The 14933-nt window shown below is 35.8% G+C and overlaps 1 long non-coding RNA gene across 1 annotated transcript in view; it reads left to right on the top strand.

The window, feature by feature from the left end:
• LOC148216425 (uncharacterized) overlaps positions 1-14933 on the top strand; it is a 208965-nt gene that overhangs the window by 58139 nt on the left and 135893 nt on the right. The window lies entirely within an intron of this gene.

Raw genomic sequence — 14933 nt, 5'->3', positions numbered from 1 at the left:
TAACACGGTATCAATTTTCTAAACTAGAACAAAGAGTAAGAGAAAAATATAGCCAGTCATAATAATAATAGCAATAATAATATTTTTACACTATTGTTTTTACTTTTGGAGAATTTGGTTCCATCAGAACTTTCATGTCTGCTGACATTTAATGTATTTAGAAGTAAATAATAAAATGATAGGGTCACCTGCATCACAGTACATGCTATGCAACAGTCAATTCCAATTTGATCATCAGATATATTGTATATCACCACAAAGGCAGATTCTCTCAGCTTTGCAAATGTTTAGAAGGTGATTCTTACAATCGATTACTTTCTAAATTGATTGATTTTGTGCCATCGAGTCATTTTCAACTCCTAGCAACCACTTGGATAGATTTTGTCCATGATGATCTATCCCTAACCTGTTCTTTCAAGTCTCCCAACAGCGCACCCATTGCCAATGTAACTGATTCCATCCACTTCGTTGCTGGTCATCTTCTTCTTTTCTTTCTTCCCCCTTCCCAGCATTAGAGTCTTTTCCAGAGAACTTGGTCTTTGCATAATGTATCCGAAGTAGGATAATTTGAGCCTGGTCATTTATGCCTTGAGTGAGAACTCTGGGTTGATTTGTTCAATGATCCATTGATTTGGGATTATTGTTTTTGTTTTGGCTGTCCATAGTAGTTTCAGGAGTCTTCTCCAACACCAAAGTCCAAAAGCATCAATATTCTTCTTATCCTTCTTATCCTGCTTCTTTTTGCTTTCTAAAAGGAATGATAAAATCCCATTTATAATGTGCACTTGCGTAAAATTAATCTATTCTTCCCCTCATTAGGAAAATAAGCAATATATTGCTTCTTTTTACTGTAAAGGTGGGAATTCTGTAGCCCTCTATCTCTTATGACTATCCTGTTGATCTACTTGTTTATAGCTATAGACAAAGAACATAAGACTGAAAAATGTGAAGAGATTCTGTGATTCTCCCATGGATAGAAAGGATCACCATATTACACATACCACATTTCCTTGATTAATACATGTTTATGAAGGGGAAAAAAGTGAAGAAAATTTGAATGAAAACTCATGATAACAGACAATTTTCATATGAATTTATAATTTCACATTCACATCACAACAGCTGAATCATGAATTATGGTAAGTTTAGATTAATCATCACTGTCATCAGTCATCTTCTAAAGAAACCTGATAGAGTCCTGAAGAACTGACTTTTTAAAAAAAAATTGTGCAGACACCACTTTAAACTTATTGTTCAATAAAATAGTGCTATGGTGTCATTAAAAAAAACAAATAGGAAATATTGGTAATATTTTGTAAAGGACATCAATATTTTGCTTTTTCTAATCTTCTAGAAATTAATTCTAAGAGCTGAAATTTTCACAGCTGAAAATTCTTAACCCTTATATCCTTTGTCTTGGCTGCCTACAAGAAACACAACAGCCTTAACAGTTGCAAACTTAGAACATTTTTTTTAATTAACTGAACAAAATTCTAGCTAACATGAAAAAAATAAAGTAGTGTTTGCTTTTCAGCTTTTCATCACATAATTAAACAATGGCTCAATGCAAGAGTGGATGATTTAAATGACCTTCACTTTGAACTGATAAACAATTCCATGTTCAGCAGAGCTGAAGGTCTTGAAGTGTAACAAACATGGATATTTCTTCAATTAAAATAGTCAGTTGTTCTCTTTTGCCTTGGAATATCAACAAATCTGCAGTTCTATTCAGTCTCTACCCACTGTATTTTTCCCCCCACTGTACTGACATCTGAATGGTATGTTTTGCTTCTAAAATACAATAGAATACACAGCCATAATTTCTTTTTTGTCAACATCAACTAGAAATGTTATTATCCTCTTTTCTTCAACTACACAGCTTTTTGCCTCAGATACAAAGAACAAAAATCAACATATTGCTAGCAAAAGATATCTGCATTCTAAGATAGAAAGATGGGTGGGACATGTCAGAAAATGCGATCATCAAAAATGATAAGAGTTGGAATGGAAAAGCAATTATTAAAAAAAAAATAATAATAAAGCAGTTGCTTGACAATGTTCAGTACTGAGTTCAATGGGACTTACGACCAAGAAAGGAAGATAGGACAGCCTAATGGAGAAGTACACAATTTAGTGTCAAAAGGCTGCATTTGGCCCCTAGGCTATAACTCCAGAGTCCTTTGAAAGTTCTTAGCAAATTGCAACTTTTGATGGAATGGAAGGGGAAAAAATGACTAAAACCATGACTGGATAATAATCTTATTAATTATATTTCATTTTAATTAAGTTAAATATAATGACATGAAATTCCATCTTTAATGAATAAGACAGAGATAACTTTTTGAGGTATGACCCTTGGTGCAGAAACTGTTCAACATCCTTGGCCTAGGAGTCTAATCCAACACATCTGTACACATGAAGTTCAGTGGGATATATAGGGATGTGACCCAAGGGACCGTATCACCCCCATCACATCGACCCGTCCCACCCAGTCAGGCAGAGAGGGCATGTTGCGGACCCCATCGGCGAGAGAACGTTGACTGGCAGGGCCCAGGAGAAGAGCCTTCTCTGCTATTGCCCCCACCCTGTGGAATATTGTCCCCACAGAGGTGAGGCGCCCCCCCCCTTCCAGCTTTCCAGAAAGATCTGAAGACCTGACTCTGCCGACTCGCATGGGGCAAGAAGAGACATAACCAACCCTGGGGGTGGCTGGTACCTTGAAGATGCTCCCTGAGTGTAATAATTTTTAGTTCACCATCAATCTTGGAAGATATTTCTTATTTGCAGGACTATTGTTATATTGTATTTTAATTAATATTTATCCTTTTACTGTAAATTGCCCAGAGTAGCTTCCAGGGTGATAGCTGATGACAAATGTGACATATGAATGAATGAATGAATGAATGAATGAATGAATGAATGAATGAATGAATAAAATTGGTTCTGACCTAGGAACTTATGCAAGGCTGTTTTCCAGCTTTTGCTTTCTGCTAATGTCATGGGGCAAGTGTGAAAAGATTTTGCAAATTAAGAGGACAGTGGTTTATTGTTCTGCCTCCTGCTCCTTAACATGGTCCTACAAGAATACTGTGCAAAACAATGTACCAAGAACTGAAACTAATGAGTATAGAGGGAGAAAAACTGGGCAAAAGTACTCAGGTGTACTTAATGGGTGGTGAGAGTACCTAAAGAGGATAATGTCAAAGCTATGTGAAAAAATAAGCATTTTGAAAAGAGATAGACAAAAAATTCCTTTGGCAGATTGATTCCCAAGAATGGCTAATAGCAGTTCTAGAGGCTTGTCTTTATACTGCCAGATCAATGGAATTTTGACTATTTATTTAATAGGGTAGCTTAATTCACTTCTGTGCTGTCATGGTGTTCTGAACCATATTTTATCATGCTTCTTGGATGTCATGCAAAGCCATCAAACATAATTTACAAACCATTGTGGCAGATTCACACAACATGTCCAATCACACTCAGACATTGTAGCTTACTGCAATATGTGAACTCACCCAGTATCTACACTGGAGTGGCTCTCCAGCATTTCAGTTGGGAGTTCTTCCAGTCTGAAACAGAAGTTTCCCCTTCCAATTTCAATAGATTTCAACATTTTGGAATATTTGAAATCAGTGAAGTTGAATGCTGCAAAACTATTTTCTACAGAGTATAATTCAAAGTTTATCAAAAAAAATCCTTTCTTTTAGAATCTGAAACCTCAGCAAAGAAAATTTATTTTCATCGGAAATTCATTTTGTCCACCTTTTTATATTAAAGCAAGATTATTTACACATTTTTGGAATGCAGCTCTTCTTTCATACCTCTCTGACTATTGCAATACCATTCTCAGCTCTAAAAGAGTGCAGGCTTTATACATACATACATACATACATACATACATACATACATGCATGCATGCATACATACATACATACTTATATATATAATCCTGGATGAGAATGTCACTAAGGCCCCTAATAGAAGATTGCTTTGATAAGCTATGAACAACTTACCATTTTAAGGTGTTCACTCTTATCTCAGCATCCCTTTCCACCAGAGAATATACATCATTTTGAATATAAAGGACACATTTCCATATGTATTTACTGAATTCCAATCTGCACCCACAACATTTGGAGAAGTCTCTAAAGCCTTATATGTTCTGCTTTGCATATAAGTTTGGAAACTGCAAATTTTAAACCAAATGAATTTCTTCCTGTATTTAGTATCAATGTATTAACCAGGGAAGCATGAAATCCTTATAAACAATTTGTCCAATTTTACTGTAACTTTTTACATTACTCACAGACTTACTATGCAAATCAGTAAATCTTTTCCTTGTTGGTGCCTTCATTCATAACAGAATTGTGAATTATTTTTGTTCACAACTCTCCTTGTTATATACAACTTTACTGATTATATATACTGACTTTATATTTATACTGGATATATATATATATATATATATATATATATATATATATATATATTCCTTCCTTCCTTCCTTCCTTACTTCCTTCCTTCCTTCCTTCCTTCCTTCCTTCCTTCCTTCCTTCCTTCCACTGGTTAATACCCATGTTGTATCTTACATAATAAATCTATAAATCTAATTGGACCTTTACTATTCATTTTTACTAGGACTGTGCAGCAATCTGTACTCAAAGAGTGAAGAAAAAAATAGAGCATGTGTTGGTTGGTGTAAACACAGCACCCTGAAATCTTAAAACAGATCTATATTTTTCTGGGTTTATTTAGCAGTCCTCTGCAGCTGCTGTAGAGTCATGGGAAAACAACATAAGTGGACTTTGGGGAAAACCAGTTGCTCAATCCTGCATTTTATTATCTACAATTCTAATTTAAAGACATTAATAAGAACACATTTGAATTATTTCTGGCCTCCTTATAGCAGTTGCTAATTTATTCACTCCTCCTCTCCTTGTCACGGTTAATATTCGTTGGTAGCATGTCTCAATTTTAGTTGTCACAATATTGCCAGCAGTTAGCATATTTGTGAGTGCTCAACTGAATGTGTTAACACAGATGTTTTCAATTGTCACTCCAGCTGCAATATTGTTGCACAGATAAATTAATTTCACCTTGGATATGCCTCCTCAAACCATCTCCTACCACTTCACAATAATGAAGGTATATCATTATTCTGCAGTGATCATAATGACATTTAAAAATAAATATATTATTCATATATGCAACCTTTTTACAGAATGACACTTATATGCATTATGGTCAGGGAAAATCTTGTATTCATCTTTAGTCAACATTCAGACAAAAGAAAAGTATGTGTGTCTGTACTTGAATTGCATTCTAGCCTCAGTAGAAATATAAAATTTGAATTTAAAATTAATTGATTCCTGTATGTATGGATAATTTTGAATATGAACTGCACTTTACATAGGTGGACTGAACAGTGTTAGCACTTCAGTTACCAAATTTAAGCTGATTTAAATCTTGCAAAATAAATGTATGCATGTCCACTCAGAAGAAATTTGCACTGAATTTAATGAGAGATCAGATAATAGGTATGTGAGTTTAGTTTCCTTGTAGTAGTAGTAGTAGTAGTAGTAGTAGTAGTAGTAGTAGTTCAGTTGATCACTTATAGAAATTGGTAAGAACTTTGCTATTGTTCACAATTGGAGTGGATATTGAAGTGGCCATACTTATATGGTAGGAAACCTAAACCTGACCCAAAAACTGTAGTAGAGACCCTAAAATAGGCTTAATGTGGCAGCCCTTCCCAACCCCAAACCTGGAGAAGGAAATTATTTCCATGATTCATCCCCACTTTGCATAATTGCTTCACTAATTGGAATTCTTGCCCCCTCTAAATATTAAGTTCACCTCCTTATCATTCAAAGCTTCCTCATCGCTGCTATAATAGACAATCTGGATGTTTTAGATAATGGACCATATGCCCAATTTTGATGATTCCTCCTCCTAAAAAAAGGTATGCACAGAGAGGTATGGATTGCCAACATGTAGGCTAATAGAAGTATGTTAAAATAAATATGTTATGGATACGCCAGAATATTCATAACTAAGCCTAGCATGCACAGTAGAAGTTCTGCAGGGTAAAATGTAGATGAAATGAATAGGCAAATCCCATTCATTCATGCAGGTTATAGCAAATCCTTCCTGAACTGCACATAGGCAAAACCCACTCAATGCAAATATCTCGGATGCCTTAAAAGACAGGCAGGAGAGTTCATGTTAACAAAAATATCCAAGTCTCAAAGGCTTAGAGGAGGAAAAAAAAAGTGTTCAAGCTTGCCCAACAGATTGTCTCCAGCATCAGCACACCACCTGACCAAAAAGCTCCCTGGCCAATAAGCATTATGTACTCCTTAATTGAGTTGTATCAAGACAGTAAGGAGATAAGCCTAAAGGCATGATCAGAAAAGCTGAGCCACACCCATTGACTCCTCATGTGTGGCCTTCCTCTCGCCATTCACTGCAGTGGGGAAGCAAAATCTTTCCACTGTCTGCAGCTGCTTGTACAAGGGCAACAGAGACTTGGTAAATTAGATACAAGGGACAGAGATCTGAAGGATCATGGTGGGAGAAAGATGAATGGAAGGGGATGGTTCAGGACGGAGTAAATGGTATTTGTAAGCTGATTGGAAGGAAGGAAGAATTTTAGCAGTTGAATCAGACTGGCTCAGAAATAACCCTACATATTTCTTAATTCAAAGGGAGCAACCCTCAGCCAATTTTCAGTACTCAGGACTTCAGGTCAAATAAAGTGTTTTATCTTTGGCCAGATATAGCTTCTATAAATGCAGTGAATGCTAATTATACAGTATTTGCATGGTAATTATCTTCTAAGTAGCTTATTCCATTTTTTTATATATATAAGCTTGTAGAACATTGTTTAAAAATATCAATCTGGTTTTTCATGTCCATAAAACCATTTTCATGAAATATTCCAAAAGAATTTTTTGAGATGCCTCTGGGAGTTGCAAAACAAGGAGATGGTATTGTTATCATAAATCTGAAACATATTTATCATAGTTGGATGTTTAAATGCCTGTATGGGGTCTTCATTTATTTATTTTCCCAGGTGACCTTCAAATGTTTTGCAGATTTCCATGACAGCATTTGACATTGCCTCTCTCTTGTTCACATGCCTACCAATTTTCTTCCAGTATTTGTATGTTACTTAACATTTTTACTCTGAACCTCAGTAAAGTTTTAGTTTGGTATCAATGTATACTTTCTGGAAATAGAATTGATTAAAATCACTTCAATTTGCAGCCTAAATTTTCTGTTTGAAAATAAAAGCTTGCCCAGATTTTTGAAGCATCATTAATGAAAATAAGCTACATGAAAATCAATGGGCCATTTCCAAATACATGTTTACACAATCATAACGTTTTTGAGAGCCATGTTCAATGTGTGTGATGCTTGGTTTTCTTCAGACCTACCTACATGCAGTCTCAGATTTATGAATGCATTCTGTTCTGGAAAGCCTTAGGAAGCTCAATTATTGTAACAGTTGGAAGTGAACCAACTGTAATGCAATTAAGAATGAAAAAATCACTGGAAACTGGGTATCTGTATTATAACTATGGCAACATGTGAAGATGGAGGAAAATGAATGTTGTATGGGAGATGCTGCACTTATGGAAACATTCTGTAAAGTTGAATGATCGTAAGTCAGGTCTTTTGCTACTTTTCTTTGGGACCTCAAGACAGACTGCATAGTACTTCTTCCTCCAATTTTCCTACACTGCAAGATAGGCTGGTTTGAGAGAGAAAGTAAGGGCCCAAGGCCACTCAGAGATCTTTGGCTGAAGGAACACTTGAAACTAATCTACGATGTTAACCACTCCAGAAGACTAGCTATCTGCAATAGGAAGTAACCACTTTTCAGTTCTAAAATTATGTTTTAATTACACAAAACACTCACAAATTACACAAAAAACTCATGCATTTCCTCTCATTTTCTCTTTCTCTTTCTGCTTCTCTAAAAAGCAACGGTTTCCCTCAGTGATGAGCAGTGTTATCACATCCGGTATTTTTCTTCAGAAGAACCTGGTTTCGAAATTCAAGGAATAGCATAAAAAGTATTTAAAGAAATTCCAAAAATGCCCAGTCTGAATTTTCACTTTATGTGAAATACAGTGACCACCTGACAATTTGTAGAGCTAAAGATAATTATAAGACCAAATCAACCAATTTTGTTCATTTGTTGTGATGAATATTTAATGGAAGAAGAAACCTGCTTGCTAGAGTTTAGATATGCATATAATTTATATATACATGTACATTTCAGTGATTAGCAGTTTTAAAAATATATGCATACATACATACATGCATATATAATATTAGCTGTCAAATTACTTCACTCTAGCCAAGCATCTTCCAGTGCAGTGTACCAAGAATGCAGCTTTCTGTACCATTTTTCACTGAAACTCCTCTTCAAGTTGCTTTCAGTCCTATGGCAAACAGCTTTCCCCATTAATTCTGTTAATTATTCATTCATAACTCTTTGAAATTTCAAATGAGATAGTTCTGAATTATATTACTTATACAATTATATATAATTAGTAAGCATTGATGGCAGTTTATAAAGCTTTCCTTGGAACCCTGAATTTAAGCTTAGTGAAATAAAAGTACATGCCAACTTTGAAAGATTAAACCCCTTGAATGACAAACAGCTGGGAAAAAAGAATTTCAGGCTAAATATCGCAGACAGGGAAAAGGGTTAAGCAGCCTTTCCTGCCATCTACACCCTGGATATAGTCTTGCATTAACTGTTCCATGTGTGCTAATCAGGTTTAATGCCTATGCTTAGCAATTGATAAAAACATTCTAGAGCCCCACCTCTGAAAGAAATGGAAGCAAGAACATTCCTTACATTTGTCCTTTCATTATCTTGGTTTATTTTGTCACACAGATACAAGAGAGAAAGAGAAGGATAGGGAGAAGGGGAGAGAGAGAGAGAGAGAGAGAATGGTCTACAACTATAGACCTAAAGGCAGCCTTTGACTCTATATTGTGTGAAAGTCTCTGGAGAAAACTAGCCATAGCATTGATCATTGCCTTCTTAAAGTCACAAATCAATAATATCACCATGCATATTAGGTAAATTGTAAAGGAGATCCAACTGAACCTATCCGTATCAGAACAAGTGTAAAACAAGCCTGAATTCTAGCTACTTTACTGGTTAATATGTAGATTAATGATTTGGTTGAAGTCTTTGCTAAACCAGAATTTCACTCTCCATCTCTGGCCCATAGCTCTGTTCCCCTTCTTCTCTATCCCAATGATGTGGCTATTCTTTTGATAACTCAGGTGAGCCTGAATAGATGCCTTGAAGCATTACCTTCCTATTGCCATGGGAATGTCTTGAGATCAATTACTCTAAAACAAAGATCTTAATATTCTCCAGAAAGCTTTTCAAGTCCCCAGTTAGCTGTGAAATTAATAGTAGACCTATTGAACAAGTCACAGTATTTAGGTACATAGGGATCCACTTTCAAACATTTACTCACTAGATTAATCCCACAAAAGACTTTTTTTAAATAAGGGACCAGAAAGCATCCTTTGCAATTATTAAATATGCATGTCAACACAGTAACAACTATGTACTATCAGCCATTAAATTATTCAAAGCTAAAGTACTGGACTCAATGGTATGTAGCACCCAGTTAAGTATTTTTATCAGTTATGAAGCTATCTGATCCAGATAATTAAAGGCTAGGTTCCTTATTCTACCTTTAATTCCCTTATTTGGCTGGCATTAGGCTGCATCTCCTTAGGAGCCCATCTATCTCAGGTACTGGTTGAAGCAAATTCTTTTGGGAATATTTTTAATCTATCTCAACTTATTAGATAGGTTTGATCCTTCCTGAAGAATGCAGATCAGCCTTGATCTGTCTTCCTGTGGCTTTTATTTCTCAGCATTAACTGGTCTCACCCTTGATAACGCCACAGTTACTTTCAGTGAAGGATCTGAAAACTAGATCTCCAAACAGACAGAACCAGAATTTCCCACCTCTGTTGTGGCTAAATAACCACCCTCCCCTGCTCCATTCCCAGATATTTTTACAACATTTCACATATTTCACACAGAAGACTTTTCACCTTGGCCTGAATTGCTGAATTGCTTATAAGGGTGACTGCTGATAGATACATCAGGATGCTGTATGAAAAAAATCATTTTTGTATATGTTTCGATATAGACACTGAATCTGTTTCACGTGTATTGCTAGACTGCTCTCTATGGAATAACTGGAGGGCAGAACTCACAGCACTAATTGTTCAAAATATTTATATATTTCTTGATATATATTTATCAAGAAAAATAATAGAAGAAAGGAAAGAATAAAGAGAAAAAAGGAGAGCAGAAGAGCAGAAAAAGAAAGAAAAAGAAACAGAAATACACATACACAAAAAAAGAATGGCTTCCAACTTCTTTTACAGCAGATATAAGTAAAACATACATTGAACTCTTACTCTAGGATTATAACTTAACATCCATTTTTTTCTATAATCTATTAATTTTACTAATCATCAAATCCATATAATTTCATTTTTCCCCTGATTCATGCAAAAAGTCCAAAAGTGGCTTCCCATTAGCATTAAAATTAGTCAATATCTTTTCTTTAATTAAAACTGTCAATTTTGCCATCTCGGCTAGCTGCTTCAGCTTTACCTTCCATTCTTCCATTGTAGGTAATATCAAGTCTTTCAACCTTTGAGCCTATAAAAGTCTGGCTGCAGTTATACACTAATTGTTAGAAATTTTAATTGCTCCTCTGAGGAGGAGGTTATCATTATTCTCCTAGGTGATCAAACTTCAGCTATTTCCAATAAAGTTGCTAAACTTTTAACAGTATTCCTGCCTTGCAGAAATCATCTGGTGCCTCCCTTACAATATTAATTGTGTGAAAGTTTTCTGTATAGGATTTATTTATTTATTTATTTATTTATTTATTTATTTATTTAATATATAATTGTTTTATATTTGATATGTTGATCTTGGACCATAATAATTTTTTTTGAAAAATGAGAGGGAGGAAGGGAGAAAGAGAGAATATATTCTTCTAAAACATATGTTAATGTTCAACTTCTTGCTAAATATGAAACTATTTTCCTAGTTGATATGATGACTATTGCAATAATTATGCATAGTTATCATATGTTATTTCTGCCTAGGAATGAATAACATTCAGCTTGTTGTGATGCACAAATAGGAAAAAAACAAACAGACAAAAGATTTGTAACTTAGCTCTGAGTCTTGAGTTTTATAGTTTGCAGTTTCTTCGTATTACAGCTTTTTTTGTATCTGTAAAACAAAAAACAAAAAAAATTGTCAAGAATTGTGTGAAGAGAAGAGAAGAGAAGAGAAGAGAAGAGAAGAGAAGAGAAGAGAAGAGAAGAGAAGAGAAGAGAAGAGCTGATTTGAACTTTAACACTTCTGTATTTCCCAACTGCCCAAGAGAAACTTTGTTTCTTCTCCAAAGGAATCATTTACATTCTGAACTCCAATATTTAATACTGGGTATATATTATGATAGTTGGTAGATTAGAGTAGCCATTAATCACTTCTGTATTACCTAGGTCTACCTTAATGTCACATATCTCCAACATGAAACCAAACCGGTTCAGCCAAGTTTTTTTTCCCTTGAATTCCTTGTTTGTCACCTAAATTAATTGTTTGCAAAAACATATGGTATATCTGCCCCGTATTTATCTTAAATGTAATTTTTATTAAGAATTTTAATTACAATAGTAAAAAACGAATGCAAACTAAACTTAAACAAAGAGAAGATAATGGAAAGAAAGAAGAAAAAGTGCAGGAAACAAGAAAAAGGAAAAGGAAAAAGGAAAAAGGAAAAAGGAAAAAGGAAAAAGGAAAAAGGAAAAAGGAAAAAGGAAAAAGGAAAGGAAAGGAAAGGAAAAGAAAAAAAAAAGCTTTTTCCCCTTGTCTTCCTCTTTCATCTGCAGGTCTGCTTAAGCTATTTTATGGCCATTTTTATATATCACTTTTTTGTTTTTTAATAGATTGGCAGGAGTTTTGTTTTGTTTTACAGATATTCTGGCTGTGTCCTGCTTTTTATAAGTCTTGCTATATCACAATCTATCTCCCATTGTTTCTAATTTTTTTGTACATATATAATTTATTCTGAGATTTCTCTCCCACTTGTGGGGGGAGATTTCTCCTGGATACTTATCTCACTTCCCCTGTTCCTGATTTTTCCACCTGGACATTAGTTTCTTATCCAGATCCCTGTTCCAGCTGTTTGCCTCATTTACATGATGGAGTCTTTGGAGTCTGCTGACTTCAGTGTATTGTTTTTAGATGAGTGATGCCTGTAGTTACAGCAGTGCAGGTGTCCCAAACATCTGTTTCAGTTGCTTATTTTTCCATGCAAGGCTTTTGGCATCTGCACATTAATTACTGGCTTAACGTCTTGCCTGAATAATCAACTGTGTTTGCAAATAAAGGATCTTCATTTTCACCAGGACTGCAGGATTTAATCAGTTTAATGGGTAGATCAATTGATTGATGGAGGCCACCTTATGTTCTGAGGTCAAACTCTTCTCTGCTGAAGTATGAATTGAGAGGAAGTATGGGAAAAAGTTAGCTTGGCTTAAAAGTCTCTATATTAGAGATCCTATTTTGCACAGAAGAGAATGAATATGTGGATAAAACTGGGCTTTGGTGGCACTTGCAGCAGACTAACACAAAGTGATCCAAACAATTTGTTTCCTATAGGGAATGTGATCGCCCACCTCCTTATCTGGATCAAGATATAGCTTCTACAGGAGAAGGTGACTCTATCTCTATATTGGTTTCTCTCCCAAAGAATCATAGAATCATAGGGTTGGAAGGGAGCTTGGAGGTCTTCTAGCCCTGCCCAAGGCAGGAGTCCTCATACCATCTCAGACAAACAGTTGTCCAATCATTTCTTGAAAACCTCCAGCAATGGAACACCCACAACTCCAGGAGGCAAGCTATTCTGCTGCTAAATAGTTATCACTGTCAGGAAATTCCTCCTTATTTCCAAGCTGGATCTGCCTGGAGCTGAACCACCTCCCTAATCCAGCTACACATTCCCATTGGCTACCCAAAGGAGTCTGGTGGCATACGGATCTAGCCTAAAGATGGCAGACTGATATTTCAGAGGATTCCATCCATTTTCTCAGAGCTGAAAACAAATCACAAATGACTTTGCAAGACATTACACCATTCATCTCATCAGAATCTGCCAGGTATAGTTTAAATCAAAGTGAATGTAATCAATGTTATCAGTTAATTGTTTTGCAAACATACCATAGTAGTCTGCTAGAGATCATCCTTCTATAACAGGGATCAAGCCACTTTAAAGAATGCTGCTGGAGACATTCTTCCAAAGCAATAAGAAGAGAGCAATACTGCTGTTTTGCATCACTTACCAACACAGTGTAGCCCTATGTATGTGGTTGTTCATATTCACTCCTTATCTTCCTCCAGTCATGTTCTAGTTTCTCTTCTTCAGTGTTAACTCCTTGAGTTTCTCATTAAGCTAAAGAATATCCCAGGGTAAGTGAACACAGATCATGCTTGGGAGGAATCACATCCAACAGCCTGCTTGTACCTGAATTCTAGAGACTGAGTATCTGTATGGTGGAATTGCTTGGAATTGCTCTCGGAGAAGCCCAAGCTCCTGCAGGGAACTTATCAGTTCCAGAAGGACTAAGAAGTTGACAGTCTTAATTAGTCCATTACCCTTGCAAAGATCATAGGAGATACTGAACTGCATATTGATCAGGAATTTATTTATTTATTTATTGGATTTATAATTACCAAATCAAAAGATGCACAACTGAAGCCCTGGGACTAACCTATGATTGCCATGGAGCCCCTGAATTAGTTTCTCCAGAATCCCATCTTGATGGATGGAGATTGAAATTCCAAAACTAGGGAATACCAGAAGCATGGGTGACTCACAAGCGAGCCCCATAGTGAGCTCATGAAGGCATATCAATGGGCAGAAGGACAGATGATACACTAGTTGCGTCTCTAATCTGTATGAAACCCACTGGAAAGCCAGCCGCTCACATCTAGTCACCTGTGCAATGGGAACCCTGGTTTTAGTAAAGGGGTCTCACAAGATCATTGCAGCCCACTTTCTGTCTTTGGAATTTTAGCTACTGAGGCATATGAAATCCAAGAAATCTCAAGCAAGACAACATTCTTGTCCTTGCCCAACCAGGTTTGGATTATGCCTGCCAGGTCTATGCACTCATCTACCACCATGTCCTAAACAACTGGGAGACTTCATACATATGGACCTGGAATTCCCAAATAGCAGCCTGAAGCGATGTCACCACACAGTCTGGGCATTTGGACTAGAAGAAGAAATTGGCTAGTTCTGGTTCTTTTAAAACAGCTGTCCAATGCTTATTCTGATATCTTCCTCTGCCCCACTCACCCTGCTAGTGTTCCTACCCTATTTGGTGCAGCAATTGAACACCTACATATGCATCTTCAATGTCTTTGGCATTGTATTTGACTGCAGTGATAGTAAATGAGGCTAGTTGTTTGTTATGCCATAGAAAATGGCGATAGTGAAAAAAAACAAATTTTGGGGGGAAATGTGCAATATTCAGAAGGATTATGATCTAGGAGAAGGGAGACACAGTAAGGCAGTATTTTGCTGAGTGATAAAAATGGTGGGAACAAAAGCAGAGATTACAGGAAAAGGGATTGGGGCATTTGAATATGCAAGAATGAAGTTAAAGAATGTTCACTGAGTAACTGCTTAGAAATGTCTATTTAAAATATGTGGTTTAAGACAAAGCCTATTCATATGTACACAAGACAAAGGAATTAATATAACTCTAAAAGCATGATTTATTTGATTGCTTATGATATAAGATTGAGAAAAATACCAAAGAACACAAACTTAATGAAAGATTCT

The sequence above is a fragment of the Python bivittatus genome, unplaced genomic scaffold (assembly GCF_059951505.1).
Source record: "Python bivittatus isolate LINGU-HERP-01145 unplaced genomic scaffold, Pbiv_v1 ctg000060_np1212, whole genome shotgun sequence".
Taxonomy (NCBI): domain Eukaryota; kingdom Metazoa; phylum Chordata; class Lepidosauria; order Squamata; family Pythonidae; genus Python; species Python bivittatus.
Note: the sequence above shows the minus strand (reverse complement) of the source record. Positions and strands in the feature narration are given on the sequence as shown.